This window comes from Crocuta crocuta, unplaced genomic scaffold (assembly GCF_008692635.1).
Source record: "Crocuta crocuta isolate KB4526 unplaced genomic scaffold, BGI_CrCroc_1.0 scaffold395, whole genome shotgun sequence".
Classification (NCBI taxonomy): Eukaryota; Metazoa; Chordata; class Mammalia; order Carnivora; family Hyaenidae; genus Crocuta; species Crocuta crocuta.
The window spans coordinates 449,769-455,694 of record NW_027532601.1 but is presented as its reverse complement, the minus strand read 5'-3'; positions in this window follow the sequence as shown (position 1 = coordinate 455,694).

Sequence of the window (5,926 nt, the reverse complement as noted above, 5' to 3'; positions counted from 1 at the left end):
TCCACAAAGGCTCTCTTATCTGAGAGTGGTTGCCTAAGAGAGTTTTCTCTAGGGGGTTTCCGGCCCATCGTGAGGGACTGGAGTTGGTTCATGGGCCACTGGAGAGTCCACAGCTGGGCCTGAGGTCTATGTGCCTGCCAGCCAACACACAGGAGGGCAAGGCTGCTTCTGGATCCCTACACGCATGGTGCCGGATCCCAAAGCTCCCACAAAGGCACTTCTGTCTGTAGAAAGATGCTAAATTGTTATTGAGGGTATACAAGTGAAGGATGTGTTATTTGATTGTCTTGTTTCTGTCTCTTCATACCAAGTCATTAAAATCTGTTGTGTATCTTATTTATACTTACAACACACCTCAGTTGAGCTAGCCACATTTCTAGTAGTCAGTAGCTGCATTGGCCAATGGAAGGTGTGTTGGACAACATAACTTTTATTTTTAAAATTTTGTAATTTATTTTTCCAAAAAATTTATTTATTTATTTTTAAATTTACATCCAAGTTAGTTAGCATCTAGTGCAACAATGATTTCAGGAGTAGATTCTTTTATGCCCCTTATGCATTTAGCCCATCCCCCCTCCCACAACCCTTCCCGCAACCCTCAGTGTGTTCTCTGTATTTAAGAGTCTCTTATGTTTTGTCCCCCTCCTTGTTTTTATATTAGTTTTGCTTCCCTTTCCTTATGTACATCTGTTTTGTATCTTAAAGTCCTCATATGAGTCAAGTCGTATGATAATTTGTCTTTCTCTGACTGGCTAACTTTACTCAGCATAATACCCTCTAGTTCCAGCCATGTAGTTGCAAATGGCAAGATTTCATTCTTTATTATTGCCGAGTAATACTCCATTGTATATATATACCACATCTTCTTTATCCCTGTATCTGTTGATGGACATTTGGGCTCTTTCCATTCTTTGATTATTGTTGATGGCACTGCTATAAACACTGGGGTGCATGTGCCGCTTTGAAACAGCACTTCTATATCCTTTGGATAAATACCTAGTACTGTAATTGTTGGGTCATAGGGTAGTTCTATTTCTAATTTTTTGAGGAAACTCCATACTGTTTTCCCAAGTGACTGCACCCAGTTTGCATTCCCACCAGCAGTGCAAAAGAGATCCTCTTTCTCTGCATCCTTGCCAACATCTCTTGTTGCCTGACTTGTTAATTTCAGCCATTCTGACAGGTGTGAGGTGGTATCTCATTGTGGTTCTAATTTGTATTTCCCTGATGATGAGTGATGTTGAGCATTTTTTTCATGTGTCTGTTATCCATCTGGGTGTCTTCTTTGGAAAAGTGTCTATTCATGTCTTCTGCCCATTTCTTCACTGGATTATTTGTTTTTTGGACATTGAGTTTGATAAGTTCTTTATAGATTTTGGATACTAACCCTTTATCCGATATGTCATTTGCAAATATCTTCTCCCATTCCATTGGTTGCCTTTTAGTTTTGCTGATGTTCCTTTGCTGTGCAGAAGCCTTTTATCTTAATGAGATCCCAATAGTTCATTTCTTGGACAGCCTAATCTTTAAGTGATATTTCTTCTCTCTGCCCCACTTATCTTCTGTCATATCTCTGTTTACTTCCTTAATAGCCGCTGCAATAAAGGTATTAAGAGGAGTTAGAATATGGACTTCAGAACCAGACCAACTGAGTTCAAATCTTGTTTCCACCATTTTCCTACTGCATGATCTACAGAGAGAGAAGATACTCAACAGTCCTGTGCTTTGGTTCTTTCATCTATTAACCTAAGAATACTCCCTTTCTTATAATGTCGTTGTGCAGATATCAAGTTCTTAAAAATAGTACCTGGTATAGAGAAAGTCTACATAAATGTTAGCTGATATTATTTACTTGCCTAATGTTGGTCTTCCTTCCCAAGATTATAAACTTCTTGATGGCCAAAGCCAGGTGTCCTTGAACTTTTGAATTCCCTGTGCCTGGGATATAGGTGTACTTAATACATTTTTATTGGATGAAATGAATTGGTTGATGGACAGAGATATAGTAGGGACAAGGCTTTCTGCATAGAGGATATGTTTTTTGAGGTTGCTGTTGTATTAGTAGAACTTTTCATCATGAAGAGAAAGGGGCCAGATCAGGCAGAACAAAGAGAATAAATAATGCCATGGAGTTGAGGGAATGTGTTATCAGAAATACTCTGCTGCCCAAAAAGTGAAAGTTGAAGGGGGACAGAGAAGGAAAAGGAACTATTAGGAAATGAAGCTGCAAAAGGATGTTGAGGCCAGCTTGTGGAAGCTGAGAATGTCATCCTGTCTTTGTCTTATATAGTTTGGGGAAGAGATGCTAATGGTGGCATTTCAGGGTTTTTCCCCCTTATATTCTAAGTGGTGTGGTTGTAGTTTCTTTTTTCGTATATTGGCTTTCTACCAAGTTTTGCTGTTACAAAGTTATACTTTATCAAAAAGAAAAAAGAAAGTACCCAAATTAACAAAATCACAAATGAGAGAGGAGAAATAACAACAAATGCCACAGAATGCAAACAATTCTAACAGTATTATTAAAACTATATGCCAACAAATTGGACAACAAGGATAAATGGATAAATTCCTAGAAACACATAAATTACCAAAGCTGAAACAGGAAGAAATAGAAAACATGAACAGACTGAGAATCAGAAAAAAAAAAAATTAAATCAGTAATCAAAAAACTCCCAACAAACAGAAGTCCAAGACCAGATGGCTTCAGAGGTGAATTCTTCCAAACATTTAAGGAAGATTTAATACCTTTTCTTCTCAAACTATTCCAAAAAATAGAAAAGGAAGGAAAACTTCCAAATTTACTCTGTTTGGCCAACATTACCCTATACCCAAACCATTTAAAGACATCATAAAAAAAGAGAACTACAGGCCAATCTTTATGATAAACACAGATGCAAAACTCCTCAACAAAATACTAGCAAACTGAATCCAATCATAGATTAAAAAAATCATTGGGGCGCCTGGGTGGCTTAGTCGGTTAAGCGTCCGACTTTCCCTTAGGTCACGATCTCGCAGTCCTTGGGTTCGAGCCCCGCATTGGGCTCTGTGCTCTCAGCTAGCTGAGAGCCTGGAGCCTGTTTCAGATTCTGTATCTCCCTCTCTCTCTGACCCTCCCCTGCTCACACTGTCTCTCTCTCCTAGAAATAAATAAAAACACTGAAAAAAAATTTTTTTAAATCATTGTGATCAAGTGGGATTTATTACTGGGATGCAAGTGTGATTCAATATTTACAAATCAATCAAAATGATACATCACATTAATAAAATAAAAGATAAGAACCATGTGATCATTTCAATAGATGCAGAAAGTATATATGACATTGTACAATATCCATTCATGATAAAAACCCTCAACAAAGTAGTTTTAGTGGGAATATACTTCAATATAATAAAGGCCATTTATGAAAAACCTAGTATCAGCTAAAATAATCCTAAATGGGGAAATACTGACAGCTTTTCCTCTACAGTCAGGAACAAGACTGAGATGCTCACTCTCACCGTTTTTGTTTTCAACACAGTACTGGAAGCCCTAACCTCAGCAATCAGACAACAAAAAGAAATAAAAGAATCCAAGTTGGCAAGGAAGAACTCAAACTTTCACTATTTGTAGGTGACATGGTACTATATATAGAAAACCTGAAAGACTCCACCCCAAAACGGCCCAACTGAAACGAATTCAGTAAAGTCACAGGATACAAAATCAACGTACAGAAGTCTGCTGCATTTCTTCACACCAATAATGAAGCAGCAGATAGAGGAAATTAAGAAATCAGGGGCGCCTGGGTGTCTTAGTCGGTTAAGCGTCTGACTTTCACTTAGGTCATGATCTCGCGGTTTGTGCGTTCGAGCCCCGCGTCGGGCTCTGTGCTGACTGCCAGCTCGGAGCCTGGAGCCTGTTTCAGTCTGTGACTCCCTCTCTCTCTGACCCTCCCCTGCTCACGCTGTCTCTCTCTCTCTCTTAGAAATAAATAAAACATAAAAAAATTAAAAAAAGAAAAAGAAATCAATCCCATTTACAATTGCACCAAGAACAGTAAGGTACCAAGGGATAAACCTAACCAAAGAGATGGAAGACCTGTACTTTGAAAACTGTTAAACACTGATGAAACAATTGAGAAAGACATAAAGACATGGAAAAGGATTCCATGCTTATGGATTAGGAGAGGGAATATTGTTAAAATGTCTGTATTACCCAAAGCAATATACATATTTAATGCAATTCCTATCAAAATACCAACAGCATTTTTCACAAGGCTAGAACAAACAATCCTAAAATGTGTATGGAACCACAAAAGACCTCAAATAGCCAAAGCAATCTTGAAAAAGAAAAGGAAAGCTGGAGGCATTGCACCTCTGGACATCAAGTTCTATTACAAAGCTGTAGTGATCAAAACAGTATGGTACCAGCATGAGAGTAGACACATAGATCAATGGAACCAGAATAGAAAACCCAGAAATGAACCCACAACTATATGGTCAATTAAACTTTGACAAAGCAGGAAAGATTATTCAATGGGAAAAAGACAAGTCTCTTCCACAAATGGTGTTGGGAGAACAGGAATCTGCGTGCAAATGAATGAAACCAGACCGCTTTTTTCCACCATACACAAAAGTAAATTCAAAATAGATGAAAGACCTAAATATGAGACCTGAAACCATCAAAACCCTAGAAGAGCACACAGACAAGTAAGTTTTTTGGCATTGGCAGTAGCAACTTCATTCTGGATATGTCTACTGAGTCAAGAGAAACAAAAACAAAAACAAAAAACAAAAAACAAAAACACTACTGGGATTATACCCAAATAAAATGTTTCTGCACAGTGAAGGAAACAAGCAACAAAACCAAAAGGCAACCAACGTAATGGGAGAAGATATTTGCAAATGATATATCTGATAAACACTTCATATCCAAAATACATAAAGAACTTATAAAACATCCAAAAACTGAATTAAAACATTTATTTTTAATTAAATAAAATTTATTTAAAAATTTAATTTTAATTCAATTAAAAAATGGGCAGAAGATATGAGTAGACATTTTTACAAAGAAGACATACAGATGGCCAAAAAAACACATGAAAACATGCTCAACATCACTTATCAAGGCAATGCAAATTCAAACTACAATGAGAGGCTGACTACATCAGCAGAGCATGTGGCTCTTGATCTCAGGGTTGTAAGTTCAAGCCCACATTTGGTGTAAAGATCACTTAAAAATAAAATCTTTAAGAGATGTCTGGGTGGCTCAGTAGGTTGAGCATCGGACTTTGGCTCAGGTTATGATCTTGCAGCTTGTGAATTCAAGCTCCATGTCGGGTTCCTTGCTGACAGCTTAGAGACTGAAGCCTGCTTCAGCCATCTCTCTCTGTCCCTCCCCTGCTCATGCACACACGCACACACACACTCTCTCTCTCTCTTTCTCTCTCTCTCTAATATAAATAAAATTTTAAAAATTAAAGAAATAAAATCTTTTTAAAAATCTACGAGATATTACTTCACACTTATCAGAATAGCTAAAATCAACAACACAAGAAACAACAGGTATTGGTGGGATTGTGGAGAAAAGGGAACCCTCTTATACTGTTGGTGGGGATGCAAACTGGTACAACTACTCTAGAAAACAGTATGCAGGGGCCTCAGAAAGTTAAAAATAGAACTATCCTACAATCCAGCGATTGTACTACTACGTATTTACAAAAATTCTAATTCAGAGGGATACATGCGCCTGAGGTTTAATAGCAGAATTATGCACGCTAGCCAAATTATAGAGAGAGCTCAAGTGTCCTTTGACTGATGAATGGACAGAGAAGATGGACTATTACTAAGCTATAAGAATGGAATATTTATCAGCCATGAGAAAACATGAAGTCTTGCCACTTATAATGACGTGGATGGAGCTAGGCGGTATAATGCTACGTGAAATAAG